This window comes from Canis aureus, chromosome 30, assembly GCF_053574225.1.
Source record: "Canis aureus isolate CA01 chromosome 30, VMU_Caureus_v.1.0, whole genome shotgun sequence".
NCBI lineage: Eukaryota > Metazoa > Chordata > Mammalia > Carnivora > Canidae > Canis > Canis aureus.
The window spans coordinates 3988230-4011224 of NC_135640.1; the positions used below are offsets into that span (position 1 = coordinate 3988230).

Here is a 22995-nt window from a genome sequence, read left to right on the forward strand (position 1 = left end):
GCCCTTCTGGAGGTCCCCGAGACAAGCCCTTAAACCTACGCAAAAACTCACCTCGGGGTCGAAGTCCCTGCTCCGCACTGTCAGGTATACTTGGACACAAGCTCGAGCTTGTAAATAAACCCTCGTGTGTTTGCCTCGGTGTGGGCTTCTCCATGGTTTTTCGGATTCGCAATCTTGGGCACAACAGTCTGAGATAAAAAAACAAAACCAAAAGCATTTCGGACGCGGGCAAAGGGAAAGCAGGGTTCTGAGAGATGCACTTGGGGGCTCCTCTGTGGAGGGCTTGCAGACTGGGGGGTGGGATGCTTAACCCCAGAACCAGAGGACCTAGTGTCCCCTCCCAAATCACGCCAAACAGCTCCAATCTCAGGGAGCACCAGTGCGCCACCTGCTGGAGGCCAGAGGCATTGAAGACCACCCCACCCCTGACCCCGCAGGTGCATCTCCCAGGCAGATGTGCACCTGACAATCAGCACCATGGGCCATTCCCAGACCCCACACAGACCTTTTGCTGCCACCAAGTTGTGAGACCCAAGAGGCTGCAGAGCTTCAGCGCTTCCTGGAAAGTAGGGTCTAGCTTCCTTTGTATTTTGTGCTTTATTTTCATTTATTTTCTTTGATTCTATTTTATTAATTGCCTTATTTTATTTTTTATGTATGTACCTTATATATTTCTTATTTTTACTTTCATGGAACATTAATTGTGTTTGTTATTTTGGGATTTAGAATCTTTTTACAAGGAGGCCAAAATAATCTAGTGGTTTTTTGGGGGGAGGGCAGTTGTTATTGTTTTTCTTGGTTTTTCTTTTTCTTCCTACTTTCTTTTCTTGAAAATATAATGAGATCGAGAAATTCACCTCCATAAAATAACATGAGGCAGTATTCACAGCCAGGAAGTCCATCAAAACAAATATATGATGTCTAACTACAGTTTAAAACAATGATTATAAAGATAGCAGCTGGGCTGGAAAAAGAGCACAGAAGAAAACTAGAGAATCCCTTACTGTAGAAATAAAAGAACTAAAATTTAGTCAGGCCAATGTTAAAAATGGTATAACTGAGATGCAGTCCCAAGTGGAAGCCTAAAAACAAAGAAAGTTATGGACCACAGAGGCAGATTTAGGGAACTCAGCCACTTATTAAAACAATAACATTCATATCATAGGAGACTCAGAAGATGAAGGGAGAGAAAAGGTGGGCCTTACTCATCCAATAGAAACGACAAATACCCACCATTGCTTCAATGTGGATGTAACTGGAAGGTATTATGCTGAGTGAAGTAAGTCAATCAGAGAAGGACAAACATTGTATGTTCTCATTCACTTGGGGAATATAAAAAATAGTGAAAGGGAATATAGGGGAAGGGAGAAGAAATGTGTGGGAAATATCAGAAAGGGAGACAGAACATAAAGACTCCTAACTCTAGGAAACTAACTAGGAGTGATGGAAGGTGAGGAGGTTAGGGATCTGTATGAATGGGTGACGGGCACTGAGGGGGGCACTTGAAGGGATGAGCACTGAGTGTTATTCTGTATGTTGTCAAATTGAACACCAATAAAAAGTGAATATATTATTTAAAAAAAAAGAAAGAGGGAAAGAAAGAAATAGTGGCACCTTGGTGGCTCAGTCAGTTAAGCTTCTGCCTTAAGTCAGATCATGATCCAGGTCCCAAGGAAGCCTCCCTGTTTAGCAGGGAACCTGCTTTTCCCTCTCCCTCTGCCCCTCTCACTCATGGTTTTTCTCTCCTCTCTCTCTTAAATAAATAAATAACATCTTTGAAAAAGAAACTAAAAAAAACAAAGCCACAAGAAGAGAAATCTCCCATGTAGAAGAATTTCAAACAATTTGTGCAGACATTCCACCCTCAAGTTGATGAGCATAGCTTCCCACTCTTACGTGTGGAATACACATAGTAACTTCCTTCTACAAAATATATTATGGGGGGGAGGAGCAAGATGGCGGAAGAGTAGGGTCTCCAAATCACCTGTCTCCACCAAACTACCTAGAAAACCTTCAAATTATCCTGAAAATCTATGAATTCGGCCTGAGATTTAAAGAGAGACCAGCTGGAATGCTACAGTGAGAAGAGTTCGCGCTTCTATCAAGGTAGGAAGACGGGGAAAAAGAAATAAAGAAACAAAGGCCTCCAAGGGGGAGGGGCCCCGCGAGGAGCCGGGCTGAGGCCGGGGCGAGTGTCCCCAGGACAGGAGAGCCCCGTCCCGGAGGAGCAGGAGCTGCACCGACCTTCCCGGGCGGAAAGGGGCTCGTGGGGAGTTGGAGCAGGACCCAGGAGAGCGAGGATGCCCTCGGGCTCCCGGGGACAGTAACAGCAACTGCGCGCCCAGGAGAGTGCGCCGAGCTCCCTAAGGGCTGCAGCGCGCACGGCGGGACCCGGCGAGACCCGGAGCAGCTGGAGGGGTTCGGGCGGCGGCTCCGCGGAGGGGGCTGCGCGGCCCCGGAAGCAGCTCGGAGGGGCTCGGGCAGAGGAGGAGGCTCCGTGCGGAGGGGGCTGCGCGGTTCCAGGAGCAGCTCGGAGGGGCTCGGGCGGCGGCTCCGCGGAGGGGGCTGCGCGGCCCGGGAGCGCGAATCCAACAGCGCAGGCTCCGGAGCACAGGGCGCCGGGACACAGCCCAGGATCCGGCCTCCCCCCGGGACAGGCAGAGGCCGGGAGGGCCCAGGACAGCAAGGACGCTCCTGCCCCAGCTGAGCACATCAGCGGCCCCGCCCCGGAGCCTCCAGGCCCTGCAGACGGAGTTCCTGCCGGAGCTGAATCCAGGTCTCCAGAGCTGCCCCGCCACTGGGGCTGTTCCTCCTGCGGCCTCACGGGGTAAACAACCCCCACCGAGCCCTGCACCAGGCAGGGGCACAGCAGCTCCCCCAACTGCTAACACCTGAAAATCAGCACAACAGGCCCCTCCCCCAGAACACCAGCTAGACGGACAACTTCCAGGAGAAGCCAAGGGACTTAAAGAACACAGAATCAGAAGATACTCCCCGGTGGTTCTTTTTTTGTTTGTTTGTTTTTGTTTTTGTTTTGTTTTGCTTTTTGATTTGTTTCCTTCCCCCACCCCCTTTTTTTTCTCCTTTCTTTTTCTTTCTCTTTTTCTTCTTTTTTTTTTTTCGTTTTTTTTTCTTTTTCTTCCCTTTTTTTTTCTCTTTCTCTTTTCTTTCCTTCTTTCTCTCCTCTCTTTTTCTATTTTTCCCAATACAACTTGCTTTTGGCCACTCTGCACTGAGCAAAATGACTAGAAGGAAAACCTCACCTCAAAAGAAAGAATCAGAAACAGTCCTCTCTCCCACAGAGTTACAAAATCTGGATTACAATTCAATGTCAGAAAGCCAATTCAGAAGCACTATTATACAGCTACTGGTGGCTCTAGAAAAAAGTATAAAGGACTCAAGAGACTTCATGACTGCAGAATTTAGAGCTAATCAGGCAGAAATTAAAAATCAATTGAATGAGATGCAATCCAAACTAGAAGTCCTAACGATGAGGGTTAACGAGGTGGAAGAACGAGTGAGTGACATAGAAGACAAGTTGATAGCAAAGAGGGAAACTGAGGAAAAAAGAGACAAACAATTAAAAGACCATGAAGATAGATTAAGGGAAATAAACGACAGCCTGAGGAAGAAAAACCTACGTTTAATTGGGGTTCCCGAGGGCGCCGAAAGGGACAGAGGGCCAGAATATGTATTTGAACAAATTCTAGCTGAAAACTTTCCTAATCTGGGAAGGGAAACAGGCATTCAGATCCAGGAAATAGAGAGATCCCCCCCTAAAATCAATAAAAACCGTTCAACACCTCGACATTTAATTGTGAAGCTTGCAAATTCCAAAGATAAGGAGAAGATCCTTAAAGCAGCAAGAGACAAGAAATCCCTGACTTTTATGGGGAGGAGTATTAGGGTAACAGCAGACCTCTCCACAGAGACCTGGCAGGCCAGAAAGGGCTGGCAGGATATATTCAGGGTCCTAAATGAGAAGAACATGCAACCAAGAATACTTTATCCAGCAAGGCTCTCATTCAAAATGGAAGGAGAGATAAAGAGCTTCCAAGACAGGCAGCAACTAAAAGAATATGTGACCTCCAAACCAGCTCTGCAAGAAATTTTAAGGGGGCCTCTTAAAATTCCCCTTTAAGAAGAAGTTCAGTGGAACAGTCCACAAAAACAAAGACTGAATAGATATCATGATGACACTAAACTCATATCTCTCAATAGTAACTCTGAATGTGAACGGGCTTAATGACCCCATCAAAAGGCGCAGGGTTTCAGACTGGATAAAAAAGCAGGACCCATCTATTTGCTGTCTACAAGAGACTCATTTTAGACAGAAGGACACCTACAGCCTGAAAATAAAAGGTTGGAGAACCATTTACCATTCGAATGGTCCTCAAAAGAAAGCAGGGGTAGCCATCCTTATATCAGATAAACTAAAATTTACCCCAAAGACTGTAGTGAGAGATGAAGAGGGACACTATATCATACTTAAAGGATCTATTCAACAAGAGGACTTAACAATCCTCAATATATATGCTCCGAATGTGTGAGCTGCCAAATATATAAATCAATTATTAACCAAAGTGAAGAAATACTTAGATAATAATACACTTATACTTGGTGACTTCAATCTAGCTCTTTCTATACTCGATAGGTCTTCTAAGCAAAACATCTCCAAAGAAACGAGAGCTTTAAATGATACACTGGACCAGATGGATTTCACAGATATCTACAGAACTTTACATCCAAACTCAACTGAATACACATTCTTCTCAAGCGCACATGGAACTTTCTCCAGAATAGACCACATATTGGGTCACAAATCGGGTCTGAACCGATACCAAAAGATTGGGATTGTCCCCTGCATATTCTCGGACCATAATGCCTTGAAATTAGAACTAAATCACAACAAGAAGTTTGGAAGGACCTCAAACACATGGAGGTTAAGGACCATACTGCTAAAAGATAAAAGGGTCAACCAGGAAATTAAGGAAGAATTAAAAAGATTCATGGAAACTAATGAGAATGAAGATACAACCGTTCAAAATCTTTGGGATGCAGCAAAAGCAGTCCTGAGGGGGAAATACATCGCAATACAAGCATCCATTCAAAAACTGGAAAGAACTCAAATACAAAAGCTAACCTTACACATAAAGGAGCTAGAGAAAAAACAGCAAATAGATCCTACACCCAAGAGAAGAAGGGAGTTAATAAAGATTCGAGCAGAACTCAACGAAATCGAGACCAGAAGAACTGTGGAACAGATCAACAGAACCAGGAGTTGGTTCTTTGAAAGAATTAATAAGATAAATAAACCATTAGCCAGCCTTATTAAAAAGAAGAGAGAGAAGACTCAAATTAATAAAATCATGAATGAGAAAGGAGAGATCACTACAAACACCAAGGATATACAAACGATTTTACAAACATATTATGAACAGCTATACGCCAATAAATTAGGCAATCTAGAAGAAATGGACGCATTCCTGGAAAGCCACAAACTACCAAAACTGGAACAGGAAGAAATAGAAAACCTGAACAGGCCAATAACCAGGGAGGAAATTGAAGCAGTCATCAAAAACCTCCCAAGACACAAGAGTCCAGGGCCAGATGGCTTCCCAGGAGAATTTTATCAAACGTTTAAAGAAGAAATCATACCTATTCTCCTAAAGCTGTTTGGAAAGATAGAAAGAGATGGAGTACTTCCAAATTCGTTCTATGAAGCCAGCATCACCTTAATTCCAAAGCCAGACAAAGACCCCGCCAAAAAGGAGAATTACAGACCAATATCCCTGATGAACATGGATGCAAAAATTCTCAACAAGATACTGGCCAATAGGATCCAACAGTACATTAAGAAAATTATTCACCATGACCAAGTAGGATTTATCCCTGGGACACAAGGCTGGTTCAACACCCGTAAAACAATCAATGTGATTCATCATATCAGCAACAGAAAAACCAAGAACCATATGATCCTCTCATTGGATGCAGAGAAAGCATTTGACAAAATACAGCATCCATTCCTGATTAAAACTCTTCAGAGTGTAGGGATAGAGGGAACATTCCTCGACATCTTAAAAGCCATCTATGAAAAGCCCACAGCAAATATCATTCTCAATGGGGAAGCACTGGGAGCCTTTCCCCTAAGATCAGGAACAAGACAGGGATGTCCACTCTCACCACTGCTATTCAACATAGTACTGGAAGTCCTAGCCTCAGCAATCAGACAACAAAAAGACATTAAAGGCATTCAAATTGGCAAAGAAGAAGTCAAACTCTCTCTCTTCGCCGATGACATGATACTCTACATAGAAAACCCAAAAGTCTCCACCCCAAGATTGCTAGAACTCATACAGCAATTCGGTAGCGTGGCAGGATACAAAATCAATGCCCAGAAGTCAGTGGCATTTCTATACACTAACAATGAGACTGAAGAAAGAGAAATTAAGGAGTCAATCCCATTTACAATTGCACCCAAAAGCATAAGATACCTAGGAATAAACCTCACCAAAGATGTAAAGGATCTATACCCTCAAAACTATAGAACACTTCTGAAAGAAATTGAGGAAGACACAAAGAGATGGAAAAATATTCCATGCTCATGGATTGGCAGAATTAATATTGTGAAAATGTCAATGTTACCCAGGGCAATATACACGTTTAATGCAATCCCTATCAAAATACCATGGACTTTCTTCAGAGAGTTAGAACAAATTATTTTAAGATTTGTGTGGAATCAGAAAAGACCCCGAATAGCCAGGGGAATTTTAAAAAAGAAAACCATATCTGGGGGCATCACAATGCCAGATTTCAGGTTGTACTACAAAGCTGTGGTCATCAAGACAGTGTGGTACTGGCACAAAAACAGACACATAGATCAGTGGAACAGAATAGAGAATCCAGAAGTGGACCCTGAACTTTATGGGCAACTAATATTCGATAAAGGAGGAAAGACTATCCATTGGAAGAAAGACAGTCTCTTCAATAAATGGTGCTGGGAAAATTGGACATCCACATGCAGAAGAATGAAACTAGACCACTCTCTTTCACCATACACAAAGATAAACTCAAAATGGATGAAAGATCTAAATGTGAGACAAGATTCCATCAAAATCCTAGAGAAGAACACAGGCAACACCCTTTTTGAACTCGGCCATAGTAACTTCTTGCAAGATACATCCACAAAGGCAAAAGAAACAAAAGCAAAAATGAACTATTGGGACTTCATCAAGATAAGAAGCTTTTGCACAGCAAAGGATACAGTCAACAAAACTCAAAGACAACCTACAGAATGGGAGAAGATATTTGCAAATGACATATCAGATAAAGGGCTAGTTTCCAAGATCTATAAAGAACTTATTAAACTCAACACCAAAGAAACAAACAATCCAATCATGAAATGGGCAAAAGACATGAACAGAAATCTCACAGAGGAAGACATAGACATGGCCAACATGCATATGAGAAAATGCTCTGCATCACTTGCCATCAGGGAAATACAAATCAAAACTACAATGAGATACCACCTCACACCAGTGAGAATGGGGAAAATTAACAAGGCAGGAAACAACAAATGTTGGAGAGGATGCGGAGAAAAGGGAACCCTCTTACACTGTTGGTGGGAATGTGAACTGGTGCAGCCACTCTGGAAAACTGTGTGGAGGTTCCTCAAACAGTTAAAAATATACCTGCCCTACGACCCAGCAATTGCACTGTTGGGGATTTACCCCAAAGATACAAATGCAATGAAACGCCGGGACACCTGCACCCCGATGTTTATTGCAGCAATGGCCACGATAGCCAAACTGTGGAAGGAGCCTCGGTGTCCAACGAAAGATGAATGGATAAAGAAGATGTGGTTTATGTATACAATGGAATATTACTCAGCTATTAGAAATGACAAATACCCACCATTTGCTTCAACGTGGATGGAACTGGAGGGTATTATGCTGAGTGAAGTAAGTCAGTCGGAGAAGGACAAACATTATATGTTCTCATTCATTTGGGGAATATAAATAATAGTGAAAGGGAAAATAAGGGAAGGGAGAAGAAATGTGTGGGAAATATCAGAAAGGGAGACAGAACGTAAAGACTGCTAACTCTGGGAAACGAACTAGGGGTGGTAGAAGGGGAGGAGGGCGGGGGGTGGGAGTGAATGGGTGACGGGCACTGGGTATTATTCTGTATGTTAGTAAATTGAACACCAATAAAAAAAATAAAAAAATAAAAATACAATAAAAAAATATATTATGAAAAACTTAAAATAATAATGATAATATAATAATAATAATAATAATAATAATAAGAAGAAGAAGAAGAAGAAGAAGAAGGAGAAGAGGAAGAATCACTTAACTACGGAGAAAGATGACAAACACTACCTCAGCAAGATGATCAGATCGATACCAAGACTGATAAATCATGTTGATAGTATCTATCCTTTATATGATATAATGAAAATGGCAGTATATCTCTGTATATAATCCACAAAAACAGTTCAATCATGAGATAAACGACAGACATGTCTCAACTGAGGGAAATTTTCAAAATACTCTACTTCTCAAAGTATTCCAGTGCAACAACAAGGAAAGGCTGAAATACTGTCACAATCCAGAGGAGCCAAAGAAAACAGGAGGACAAATGGAATGTGATATGAGGGATGGTAACTTAGCAAAAACTAAGGAAATCTGAATAAAGTATGGTCCTTGGTTAATGCGAATATTTTAATATTGATTCATTAGCTAATATTTGTACCATACTGATATAAGATATCAATAATTGGAGAAAATTAGTGCAAGTGCATGCGAATGCTCTGTACTATCTTCTCAATTTCCCTATAAATCTTTCTTTTTTTCCTAATAAATAAGATTTATTTTGAAAATTGACTTAAATGAAAAAAAAAAACAAAAAAAGAAAATTGACGTAAATGAATCAGGCTCCAAGTGTGAAGACATTTTAAGAATAGTTAAATTAACTTTTGCCTTATTCTTAAAGACTTCCTTCGATGGGAAGAAAGTAATAATTTTATATCAGAAGGAAAGAAAAACACTTATGAACACGTATAATGTCTCCTCAACCTGAAAAGCAGGAACGGATAATAAATAGCAAAAATCAGATAAAAAATACTTCTATTATAATAGACACCATATTGCAAGGGCATTTAAAATTAGGAGTGCATAACATTTATTTCCTTGACATTTGTCTTCCAAAGCGTTCAAAGTGTTTCAGTGTCAGTTGAAACAGGAGAAGAATCTCAGGGAAGAATCCTTCACATAATAATAGGACCACTGGTAATAATATATCTCAGTTCTTTCAAATCCATAAAGATGCAATTCCTGAGGAGTGACTGAGCTGTGAAGAAAGAGATGAGAAACCCTCATCCCTCTGAATTACTTGAGTCAGAATATTTTAACCATAGTACTACGGATAGTAGTAAATTACCCTTATTAACAGGAAATACATCTCAGATTGGAATCTGAGCATTCAGAAGGGCAGAGAAAAAACACTTTGAATCGCTCTTCATCTTATAAAGAGAAAGGACAGCTTTTTTATGTACGAAGTCAGTTGTCAAGATAGCCTTAGGGAGTAAGAGTCTGCAGCATCGAATCCCGCTGCACAGCTGGGACGCCCGCGCCCCAGGTCTTCCTGATCCCAAATCCCTGGGCCTGTCCCCCACACATGCTGCCAGGCTGAGGTCATTAGCAATTGCTCTCTTAGGAGCTCCGGGGAAGGGGGAAGGAGCTAGATAGGATGGGAAGGGACACAAGGAGGCCAAAAAAATGAAGGCCTTTCCACTTTAAGTTCAGCGTTCGAACCCGTCCAGCCATCCCAGGCCCCCGTGAAGAAGAGATGAAATTTACATTACTTCAGTTACAGGAAAAAAACAAAAGTTTACAGCTTAATGCCCTCAAAGCCCCACAATAGAATAAGAACAGAGCTCATGCCAAGGGCTGGAAGCGCCTATTAGAATGAGAACAGAGCTCAATGCCCTTGAAGGCCGAGACAAGCCCTTAAAAGCAAAACACCACCTTGGGGTCCAAGTCCCTGCTCTGCTGTGTCGGGTGTACTTGGACGCAAGCTCGAGTTTGGAAATCAACCCTTGTGTGTTTGCATCAGTGTCAGCTCCATAGTGGTTTCTCGGATTCACAATCTTGGGCACAACACCCCCATATCCCCTCCCACCTGGGCTGAACCACTATCTCCTCCCATCCAGGCTGACAGTCACCTCCCCACCCACAACAGCTGGGCACAGGCACTCACACAGGTGTCACGGGCACGGTGGACACTTTCGCCATGCCTGGCCTCCCAGGGGAAGGAAAGAGGTTTCGGCAGGACACACTCCCATGGTGGACCCAGGGCTCCCTGCCCAGCACAGCAGCTGGTGACAGGTCGGGGTCTGTGTCCCTGACGCCTGCTCCTCCTCCCCGGGTTTCCCACAGGAAATGAAGGAGGAGGCCCTGGTCTCCTCCAGGGACATCACGCAGGTAGACTTGGACGTCAACAGGATGTTCGGCAGCCACACCATATTTTGGGATGGCTAGGGGGTCGGGTGAGGCTGCTGGGCCAGGGGTCTTCGGGACACCAAGGGAGGCCCGGGGCCTTCTGGGTAGGGAAAACGGGGCTACTGAGGCCGGGGGAGCAATAGCAGCCAACAACACACTGCTCCATGGTAGGATGCTGGGGCTGACACCCGTGCCCACACTCCCGGTGCCTCGGGAATGAGGAGGCCACTAGGATGGGGCCTCCAGGGGTAGCCATGGGAGCTGAAGACCAAAGAGGAGAGGGATGGCTCCCTGAGAAGCAGGGGATGGGGTGGGGGACGAGGGGGGCAGGAACCGGACCTGGGGGCCAGGCTGCATAGCCACGGCTGGAGCAGGACCACATCGATCCCATGAGGGTCGGACGGGTCAGAGTGACACCCACTCTCGGTGCTTTATATTATTCTAAATTTTATGCATTTAATTTGAGACAATTTGCAATTTGAAAGCATATATAGTAAAATGACCCCCAGATAATGCCCCCGGTCCAGCCAGGGCCCTGCACTGACCACACGGATCCCCAGGGGCAGGTGTCACTGCAAACCCCAGACTAGTCGCCTTTAACTGTAGATGTCTCCTTAGCATCATAGAGGAAGGAGATTTCCTGTGTCCGCAGGCCCCCCACAACATCCCCCACATTCCCCACTCTCACACCATCCTCCTACATCATCATCCCCAATGGTATCCCACCTACACATCCCCTCACACCCACACAGTCCCACACAATCCGCACTCACACTATACCCCAACACCATCACCCCTACACAATCCCCCACACTCCACCACCATCATACCCCTGCCCCCACACCATCCACCACCACACCATTGGCCCCCAGCAATGACCCGATGCAGGTCCCCCCTGTGGGACAAGCTCAGCCTCCCCGGGGTTCTCTGGATACCCTAATCCCATCAGAAGCCCGGGTGTCCCATAGAGTACTCAGGGGTTGCATGGAGGAGGGAAGACAGGAAGCCCCCGTCAGGGTGGGTGCAGTTGAGTGGTACAGAGGACCCACTGTGCCCTGACTCCGCCCACTGTCCCTCATTTAGGGCGGCAAACACTGCACAGGACACCAGCCCCTAACCCATGGGGATCTGGGCTGGCCTGGCCCTGGGCTCTGTGAGGGCTGGGGTGATTTGAGCCCCCACCACAGGCCCAACACAAAGACTAATGGGATCCAGCCCACACGGCCATGGCTAGCCCTGGATTCTGGCCCCGGGCTAAGCCAGCCCTCTCACAGCTGGATGGTGGGCCCCACCCGCACCCACACCAGGAGGCTGGTTCCTACAGGTGCTGGGGCCCCAGGGAGCCTGAGGCCAGGGTCCAGCTGCCCTGTGGAGACCCAACACAGAAGCCCATGAGCTGCAGGTCCAGGTCAGCTCTGCTGTCCTCAGAACCGTCTCTCAGACTGAAACCTCAGGACACACGCCCCCACCCAGAGTCCACACATGCTTCCAGGTGGGGGACTCCGGCATCCATCCCCAACCCATGTCATTCTTGCCCTTCCCTAAAGGACAGAAAGGTCTCCATCCCCAGGGGAAGGCCTGCACGCTCGGCTCTGAGCCCATTTACTGTAGAAAGTCAATAAAGTCTTGTGGTGTGAAAATGCACAGCCAGCCCGCTTCTGTGTCTCCCAGAACACTGTTCACGGGGCATGGAGAGACCCCCAGAGAGGAGGAGGGGGTACCACATAGGCCACACCAGCCCCTGCAGGGCCTCGCCAGGAACACCCAGCTGACGTCCTCACGTGCCTTCCACGGGTGGCCTGATGCCGGTGTCAGGACCCAACAGACTTTACTGGGACTCAGGCTGTGCCCCACGGGCCAGGAGGGCCTGGGACAGAGTTACACCAGGAAGCCTCAGGTCACCAGGGTCTATGCAAAGCGACCCAGAGGTCTGTGCTCCCTCTTTCCAGGAGTCCGTGGCTGGCCGGGTACGGGGCACTTCCTCCCCTCCCCGCATCCCTGTGCCTGTGTGCCTGGGGCAGAGAGGGCCTGCCGGGCAGTCAGCATGGTCCTAGAAGGGATGTTAGGACAGTAGGCCTTTGAGTTGTGACCAAGATTGTGAATCCAAGAAACCACTGAGGAGCCAACACCGATGCAAACTCCCAAGGGTTCCTTACAATCTGGAGCTTGTGTCCTAGTGCACCCGACACAGCAGAGCAGGGATTTGGACCCTGAGACTAAGAGGTGTAGTAGTTTTATAGGGGCCATTGGCCCATGGGATACACAGAAAGTTGCACAGTCGTGTCGGTCCACATGCAGGTGGCCGATTGAATTACACCTTACCCTATAGGATCCACTTGACCTGGCCTATTTCTTTGGTCATAATCGGCGTGCAGTTTTGGCGGGCACAAAGCAGGGTTACATTGTTATGAGCCGATTTACGATTACGGTGTGCCCAGCGGCTTGACTGGGTTGGGGCAACGCCTTAAGACATAAGCAGGTCATGTGGGGGTCATAGGGGAGGTGGCGGTTGTAGCACAAAATTGAATCAGTCCTGCTCTGCTTGTCCAGGGGTAGGGGATTTTTGATAAATTTCCTGGGCCCCACACTTGAAGATCATGTACCTGGGCCACCCTCACCAGGTAGACTCACTGTGCACACCTTGTGGTGCTGGATCTCTCACACCAGTGTGTAGAGGGCACCCTCCTCACCCTAGTAAGTAGGGGCTGGGTGAGCATGGGGCTTGTCCTGAAGGCCAGGCAGCACAGAGGACCGAGGAACACCATCCCCATCACCACCCCTACTCCCACACACAGGCTGCCCCATGGCTCCCCGTAATGGGCACCCGGCACCTCTGGAGATCCCCCCAGGGTGGCCCCGAGGTCCGGCTCCCTGCTGGAGAGGCATCGGGGAGAAGAGAAGCAGGCGGCGCTTGGGGAGACCCACTGCCGGACATGGGATTGTGACCGAGCCAGACCTTCCACCTCAGCTGACCCTCTGGCTGAAATTCACCTCAGGAGCGAGCCCTGGGTCAGCCAGGAGAGCCCAGCTAGCCACCCAGCATCAGCACCAGAAATGATGTTGTACCAACCGTTTCGGCATTTTGGTGACCCAGCCGGAAGATCTGATAGCTGCATGTGATAGCTTCATGTGATAGACACACACACACCCCACAACCAAAAAAGTCAGAATCCCCCCAATGTTGTCAAACAGCAGCTGGATGGTTACATACACGATGCCGTGGTCCCCAATAGGATACCTGGAAGATGCTATAAACCATGACTGCAGAGGTGCTGGAGGCACGGAGATGTGCCTGCTGTGTTCCAAAAAAGAGCGCAGAGGGGCAGGAAGCATCCTACAGAGGGGGGGGCCCTCCTAGGAAAGGACACCAGGTCCCTGTGAAGGCCATGGATGGTGAAATCATTCCTCTTCTATTTCAGCTTCTGCTTTTCCTACTAAATGCCATTTTCCACAATCATAATAGCAAAAATTTATTTTATGTTTTTATATTTCTTTTTATTGGAGTCCAATTTGTATGAATTCTTGCTTCAGCAAGGGTGTCATTCAGGATAGAAAGAGAGGGAAAGATTTTCCCAGACAGGCAAAGTATAAAGGAGTTCATGACCACTAAATCAGTCCAGTAAGGAATTTTCAGAGGGACCATTCTAGTGGGGGAAAAAAAGAGACCAAAAGCAACAAAGACTAGAAAGGACCAGAGAATGTCACCAGAAACACCAACTCTATCGGTAACACAAAGGCACAAAGTTCATATTTTGAATAAGCACTCTGAATGCTGATACTAAATGCTCCAATCAAAAGATATAGGGTATCAGAGTGCCTTAAAAAACAGGATCCGGGATGCCTGGGTGGCTCAGGGTTTGAGCCTCTGCCTTTGAATCAGGATGTGATCCTAGAGTCTGGGATCGAGTCCATATTGGGCTCCTGGTGGGAAGCCTGCTTCTCTCTTGGCCTAGTTTTCTGCCTCTCTCTCTCTCTCTCTCTCTCTCTCTCTCATGCTCTCAAAAATAAAATCGTTATTAAAAAAACAAGGTCCATAGGTATGCTGCCTACTAGATGCTCATCTTAGACCTATAGACACCAGCTGATTGAAAGTCAGGGGATAGAAAATCATCTATCACGCTAATGGTTTTGAAAAGAAAGCTGGAGGACCAATGCTTATATTAGAAAAACTAGATTTGAAACCAAACCCTGGGGGACACCTGGTGGCTCAGTGGTTGAGCATCTGCCTTCAGCTCAGGGTGTGTTCCTGGGATCCCAGGATCGAGTCCCACATCGGCATCCCTTTGGGGAGCCTTTCTCTACCTCTGCCTATGTTCCTGCCTCTGCTTCTCTGTGTATCTCTCATGAATAAATAAATTATATATTCAATCTCAAAAAAGAAAGAACAAATACTGTAAGAAGTGATGAAGAATGGCATTATTTCATAGTTAAAAAGACTCTCTATCAGGATCAAACAACTAAATATTTATGCTGCCAACATGGGAGTACCTAAATATGGAAAACAATTACCAACAAACGTACAGGAACACACTGATAATAATACAATGACAGGGGATTTTAACACCCACCCACTTATGGCAATGGACCGATTGTCTATGCAGGAAATCAACAGGGGAACAATAGCCTTGACACGCTGGACCACAGGGACCCAACAGATATAGTCTGAACATTTCTTCCTAAAGCAGAATACACATTCCTTTCAAGTTCACATGGGACTTTCTCCAGAAAAGATCATATCATGGGCCACAAATCAGCCCTCAACAGGTACAACAGGTACAAGAAGGATGATATCACCCCTTGTACATTTTTGGACCACGACGCTATGAAACTCGAAGTCGACAGTAAGAAAAAAAATTGGACAGACCAATAATACGTGGAGATTATGAACATCCTACTAGAGAATGAATGGAGCAACCAGGAAATTAAAGAGGAAATTTAAAACAAATGAAAATGAAAATATGTTTCTCCAAACCTCTGGGATGTAGCAAAGGCAGTCCTAAGAGGGAAGTACATAGCAATACAGGCCTCACGAAACAAGAAGTCTCCAATACACAACCTAACCCTAAACCTAAAGGAGCTGGTAAAGGAATAGGAAACAAAGCCTAAATACTACAGAAGAAGGGAAAAAATAAAGATGAGAGCAGAAATAAACAATGCAGAAAAAACAAAACAGTAGAATGGAATAACGAAACTAAGAGCTGGTTCTTCAAAATAATTAATAAAATGGATCAAGCCCTAGCCAGCCTTATCAACGAGAAAAGAGAAAACCTAAATAAATAAAATCACAAATGAGAGAAGAGAGATCACAATCAACATCAGAAAAATAAGACGATTATAAGGGAATACTATGAAAGATTATACACTAACAAACTGGAGACCTGGAAGAAATGGACAAATCCCTAGAAATGTGCAAACGAGCAAAACTGAAATAGGAAGAAATAGAAAATATGAACAGACCCATAACTAGCAAAGAAATTGAATCAGTGAGGCACCTGGGTGCCTCAGTGGTTGAGCATCTGCTTTGGCTCAGGTCATGTTCCCGGGGTCCTGGGGGATCACATCCTACATCAGGCTCCCTGCATGAAGCCTCATTTTCCCTCTGCCTATAACTCTGCCTCTCTGTGTCTCTCATGAATACATAAATAAAGGTGCAGCCACTGTGGAAAACAGTCTGGAGGGTCCTCGAGAAATTAAAAATAGTGGATCCCTGGGTGGCGCAGTGGTTTGGTGCCTGCCTTTGGCCCAGGGCGTGATCCCTGAGACCCGGGATCGAATCCCACGTCGGGTTCCCAGTGCATGTAGCCTGCTTCTTTCTCTCCCTGTGTCTCTGCCTCTGTCTCTGTGACTATCATAAAAAAAAATTAAAAAAAGACGTTAAAAATAGAGCTACCCTACGATTCCAAAATTGCACAGCTAGGTATTTACCCCGAGGATACAAAAGTAGTTTAGTAGATTTTAAGAGGAACATGCAGCCCAGTGTTGGTAGCAGCGTTATCAACAACAGCGAAACTGTGTATAGAGCAAAAATGTCCATCGACAGATGAATAGGCAGAGACGATGTGTTAAATATACACACTGCAACATCACTGGGTCATCAGAAGGGATGAAATGAAGTCATTTACAATGACGTGGGAGAAGTGGAAGGGACTTATGCTAAATGAACTCAGTCAGTCAGAGAATACAGATACCAAATACCATACAATTGCATTCACATGTGAATTTTAAGAAACCAAACAAACTGGCAAAGGGGCAAAGGGTGGGATGAGAGATGCAAAGCAAGAAACACACTCTTAACCACAGAGAATAAACTAATAAATACCAGAGGAAGGTGGGGGGTGGGAAATCAGGGGATGGGGATTGTGGAGGTCACTTCTGACCAGTACCAGGCGTTGTATTCAAGGGTTGAATCACTATGTGGTAAACCTGAAACTATATCATACTGTGTTTACAAAGAGGAATTCAAGTAAAACTTTAAAATAATAATTGGTAGTATAGAGGATACATGTGCACACAAGAGATAAAATCAGAAAGGCAACTGAAAATCCAAATAAAGAGTATTTAGAGCCACAAATCCCCTCCTTAGCTCAGCTCAGGAGAATCCTGCATGCCTATTCTCACCCCAGAGAAGACTGGATTTTGATTCTCTGGGGAGGCCACTGACTTGGTGGAGTCAGGCTATCTTTGAACCCAAAACCTAAATAGAGTGCATCAAACTAAACTGCCCAAGATGCTAGGAGTCCCAGTGCAGGCACATGCCAAGACACAAACTCTAACCATACACAGACATAACCCTTACCCTACACTTAAGCCTAATGTTAACCTAACCCTTAAACAAGAACTATCACTAATCAAAAACCAAACACAAACCCCAAGACCAAAACACATTCACTGAACCTACCTGCCAAGCCACACCCTAACTCCTAAACCTATTCTGAGGTTTCCTTAACCCTGACCCTTACCTTAAATCTAATCATAACCCTAACCTCTAACCCTAACCTTAACTTAATGTACTCAAATCCTATTCCTAACCTTAATTTGTACCCTAACCCTAACCCTCTAATACTAACCCTATCTCATACCCCAAACTGTACACTACCCCTACCCTAAAACTAATCCCTAACCCACTGCCTAACCCTATCTCTTACCCTTTTCCAAAACTGTACCCTAACCCTACCCTGACCTGACCTGACCCATCCCTAACCCCTAACCAAACACTAACCCTAACACTAGCACTAAACCCTATCCTAAGCCTAACCCTCGCCCTAATCCTAAACCTAGGCCTAACTTTAACTCTAACCCTTAACGCTAACCCCTAACCCTAACTCACACCCTAACCCCTAACCCTAACTGCAAACCTAATCACAACCCTAACACTAACCATAATCCTAACCCCAACTCCTAACATCCTGCCCTAATCCCTAAGCCTAAACCCTAACCGTAACTCTAAATCCTGTCCCTAACACTAACCCTAACTCCTTTCCCTAATCCCTAACCCCCAGCCTAACTCCTAACCATTGACCCTTACCCTTATCCCTCACGCTATCCTCTAATCTGTAACCATAAGCATAATCACTAAACCCTAACATCTAACCTAACTTAACCACCACCTACCTCCCCTCCCCTGACCCTACCATTCATTCTACCCATTCACTTACCCTGTGGTTCTGAGTAGTCCCTTCTGATGTGGACGTGGCCCACAATGGCACCTCCAGAGTCCTCCAGGGGGTCCTGAGGAAGCCAGAATCCTGTGAGTGTGGATGTGGCCCCACGTGTTCCTGAGTCATAGTCAGCGGGTCCTGAGGACGCCGGGTCTCCTGTCACTGTGGACTATGCCTCACATCCTCTGGAAGCCTCACAGCAGGTCCTCAGGAGGCCGAGGGCTCCTGTCAGCCTGGACATGGCCCCATGGCCCCCAGAAAACTCACTGCGGGTCCTGAGGGGGCTGTGGGCTCCTGTCAGCATAGACGCAGCCCCATATGTCCTGAAGCCAAAGTGCTGATCCTAAAGAGGATGGAGACTCCTGTCAGTTTGGATTCAGCACCCACATTTTTCTTACACCTCACCACAGGCCCTGACAAGGCTGGGGTCTTCTGTCTGCATGGAAGCATCCCCATATTTCCTGAAGTCTACACCGGGGGTCCTGAGGACGTCAGCGTCCTGTTGTGTGGGCGTGGCCCCAAGTCCTCCCATAGCCTCACTGCGGATTCTGAGGAGGCCAGGGGTCCTGACACCATGGATGTGGCCCCCACCTTCCAGAAGACTCAAATTATGTCCTGAGTGGCCCGGGAGCTCCTGCCAGAGTGGACGCGGCACCACAGCTTCCTGAAGCCTCCCTGCAGCTCCTGAAGCGGCCCAGGTGTTCCTGTCAGGGTGGATGCGGGCCCACATCTATCCTGGGAATCTGAGCAATCAGATGGGCAGAGAAAAAACACTTTGACTTGCTCTTCGTCTTATAAAGAGAAAGGACAGATTTTCTATGTACAAAGTCAGTTGTCAAGATAGCCTTAGGGAATAAGAGTTGCAGCATCAAATCCCGCTGCACAGCTGGGACGACCGAGCCCCAGGTCTTCCTGATCCCAAATCCCTGGGCCTGTCCCCCAACACAGGCTGCCAGGCTGAGGTCATTAGCAATTGCTCTCTTAGGAGCTCCAGGGAAGGGGGAAGGAGGTAGATAGGATGGGAAGGGACACAAGGAGGCCGAGAAAATGAAGGCCTTTCCACTTTAAGTTCAGCGTTTGACATGTCCAGCCATCCAAGGCCCCTGTGAAGAAGAGCTGAAATTTACATTACTTCAGTTACAGGAAAATAACAAAAGTTTATAGCTTAATACCCTGGAAAGCCCCACAATAGAATAAAAACTGAGCCCGGGCCAAGTGCAGGAAGCCCCTATTAGAATGAGAATAGATCTCAATGCCTTTGAAGGCCCCATATCAAAATGTAAACAGAACTTGAGGGGGATCCCTGGGTGGCGCAGCGGTTTGGCGCCTGCCTTTGGCCCAGGGCGCGATCCTGGAGACCCAGGATCGAATCCCACATCGGGATCCCGGTGCATGGAGTCTGCTTCTCCCTCTGCTTGTGTCTCTGCCTCTCTCTCTCTCTCTCTGTGACTATCATAAAAAAAATAAAATCTTTAAGCAAAAAAAAAAAGAAGTTTAAAAAAAAAAAAAAGAACTTGAGGAATTGCTCCAGCCCTTCGGGAGTACCCCGAGACCAACCCTTAAAACTAAGCTAAAACCCACCTCAGGGTCCAAGTCCCTGCTCTGCTCTGTCGGGTATACTTGGACAGAAGCTCAAGCTTGTAAATAAACTCTCATGTGTTTGCCTTGGAGTCAGCTTCTCAGTGGTTTCCGGATTAGCAATCTTGGGCACAACAGTCTGAGATAAAAAGAGAAAACCAAAAGAAGCTCGGACACAGGTAGAGTGAACGCTGGGTTCTGAGAGAAGCCGCGGAGACCTGGGGGCTTGGCCGCTCTTCTGTGGAGGCCCCAGCAGACTGGGGTGGGGGATGCTCTGCCCCAGAGCCAGAGGACCCAGAGACCCCACCTACATCCCGCCTATCAGGGCCAGGTCTCATGAACAGGGCAGCACAGCCCGCTGAGCCCAGAGGCGCTGACGCCCACCCCGCCTCTGACCCCCGCAGGTGCATCTCCCAGGCAGATGTGCACCTGACAATCAGCACCATGGCCCATCCCCAGACCCCACACAGAGCATTCGCTGCCACCAAGTTGTTGGACCACAGTGGCTGCAGAGCTTAAGCTCTGCCTGGAAAGTAGGGTCTAGATTCCTTTGTACTTTGTGCTCTTTTTTCATTTATTTTCTTTGATTCCTTTTTATTAATTGCCTTATTTTAATTTCTATGTATGTACCTTATATATTTCTTATTTTTACTTTCATAGTACTTTAATTGTGATTCTTTTTTAATTTTTTTCAATTTATTTATGATAGTCACAGAGAGAAAGAGAGAGAGAGAGAGAGAGAGAGGCAGAGACACAGGCAGAGGAAGAAGCAGGCTCCATGCACTGGGACCCCGACGTGGGATTTGATCCAGAGTCTACAGGATCATGCCCTGGAACAAAGGCAGGCACTAAACCGCTGCGTCACCCAGGGATCACTTTAATTGTTTGTATTTTGGGATTTAGAATCTTTTAACAAGCAGGCCAAAATAATCTGGGTTTTATTTTGTTTTGTTTTGTTTTTTGGGAGGGAGGGCAGTTGTTATTGTTTTTCTTGTTTTTCCTTTTTCTTCCTTCTTTCTTTTCTGGAAAATATAATGAGATGGAGAAAATCACCTCCATAAAATAACATGAGGTCTACTCACAGCCAGGAAGTTCATCAATACACATATATGATATCTAACTACAGTTTAAAACAATGATTATAAAGACAACAGCTGGGCTAGAAAAAGAGCACAGAAGAAAACTAGAGAAACCTTTACTATAGAAATAAAAGAACTAAAATCTAGTCAGGCCAATGTTAAAAATGGTATAACTGAGATGCAGTCCCAAGTGGAAGCCTTCAAAACAAGAATGGTTATAGACCACAGAGACAGACGTAGGGAAGTCATCCACTTATTAAAACAATAACATTCATATCATAGGAGACTCAGAAGATGAAGAGAGAGAAAAGGTGGTCCTTGCTCAGACATTAGAAACAACAAATACCCACCATTTGCTTCAAAGTGGATGGAACTCGAAGGTATTATGCTGAGTGAAGTAAGTCAATCGGAGAAGGACAAACATTGTATGTTCTCATTCATTTGGGGAATATAGATAATAGTGAAGGGAATATAAGGGAAGTGAGAAGAAATGTGTGGGAAATATCAGAAAGGGAGACAGAATATAAAGACTCCTAACTCTGGGAAATGAACTAGGGGTGATGGAAGGGGAGGAGGGTGGGGGTGGGGGTGAATGGGTGACATGTACTGACGGGCTGAGCACTGGTTGTTATTCTGTATGTGGGCAAATTGAATACCAATAAAAAGTAAATTTATTATTAAAAAAAGGAAAAAGAAAGAAAAAGTGGCATCTGGGTGGCTCAGTCACATAAGCTATTGTCTTAGGCTCAGATCATGATCCAATTCCCAAGGCAGGCTCCCTGTTTGCAGGGAACCTGCTTCTCCCTCTCCATCTGCCCCTCTCGCTCTTGGTTTTTCTCTCCTCTCTCTTTCAAATAAATAAATGACATCTTTAAAAAGAAACAAACAAACAAACCCAGAAGGAAGAGAAATCTCCCATGTAGAAGAATTTCAAAGAAGTTGTACAGACATTCCACCCTCAAGTTGATTAGCATAGCCTCCCACTCATATGTATGGAATACACATAGTACCTTCCTTCTACAAAATAGAATATGAAAATGTGTATATAAAAATGATAATATAATAATAATCATAATCATAATAATCACTTTACAACGGAGAAAGCTGACAAACACTACCTCAGCAAGATGATCAGACTGATACCAAGACTGATAAATTATGTTGATAATATCTATCCTTTATATGATATAATGAAAATGGCAGTATATCTCTTTATATAATCCACAAAAAGAGTTTAATCATGAGATAACAGACATTTCCCAACTGAGGTAAATTTTACAAAATACTCTACTTCTCAAAGTGTTCCATTTCAACGACAACAAGGAAAGGCAGAAAGACTGTCACAATCTAGAGGAGCCTAAGAAAACTTGAGTACAAACGGAATGTGATATGAGGGATGGTAACTTAGCAAAAACTAAGGAAATCTGAATAAAGTATGGTCTTTGATTAATGAGAATATTTTAATATTGACTAAAGGCTAATATTTGTACCTTCCTAATATTCCACCAACATCATATCCCTACCCCACACCATCCACCCCCACACCATCGGTCCCCAGCAAGGACCCAGTGCAGCTGCCCCCTGTGGGACATGCTCAACCTCCCCGGGGTTCTCTGGATACCCTCCTCCCATCAGAAGCCCTATTGTCCCATAGAGAACCCAGAGGTTGCAGGGAGGAGGGAAGGCAGAGATCCCCGAAAGGCTGGGTGTAGGTGAGTGGTGCAGAGGATACATTGGGCCCTGCCTCCGCCCACTGTCTGTCCTGGAGGGCGGCACACCCTGCACAGGACACAGGACACCAGCCCTTAACCCAGAGGGACCTGGGCTGACCTGGCTCTGTGCTCTGTGGGGACTAGTTTGAATTGAGCCCCTCCCAGGCCCAACACAAAGACTAATGGGATCCAGGCCCCCATGGTCCTGGCCAGCCCTGGATTCTGGCCCCAGGCTGAGCGAGCCCTCTCACAGGTGGATGTGGCCTCCTGGGCCCTGGGCGTGCCCCACAGATCCAGGTCGCTAACCTAGGGTAGACTGGGGGATCCCGGGACACCCCAGGGTAGGGAGAGGATGGATAGGCCGCTTGGCCCCACCCAACCCCACACCAGGAGGCAGGCTCTTCCAGGTATTGGGGCCCCAGAGGGTCCAAGGCAGGGGTCCAGCTGCCCTGCGGGGCCCCAGTAC

At 46.0% G+C, this 22995-nt stretch overlaps 1 long non-coding RNA gene across 8 annotated transcripts in view; it reads right to left on the reverse strand.

Annotated features, from left to right (window-relative positions):
• LOC144301696 (uncharacterized) overlaps positions 1-22995 on the reverse strand; it is a 102729-nt gene that overhangs the window by 66606 nt on the left and 13128 nt on the right. For 6 of the 8 annotated variants that reach the window (XR_013368433.1, XR_013368427.1, XR_013368426.1 and 3 more), the window contains exons 2-4: positions 18752-18903; positions 18158-18503; positions 52-188 (exon numbers count right to left, since the gene is read on the reverse strand). This is a non-coding gene — a long non-coding RNA (uncharacterized LOC144301696). Of the gene's footprint in view, positions 1-51; positions 189-18157; positions 18504-18751; positions 18904-19741; positions 19878-22995 lie in introns of all 8 variants that reach the window. The other 2 variants (XR_013368430.1, XR_013368432.1) reach the window with 2 other exon arrangements.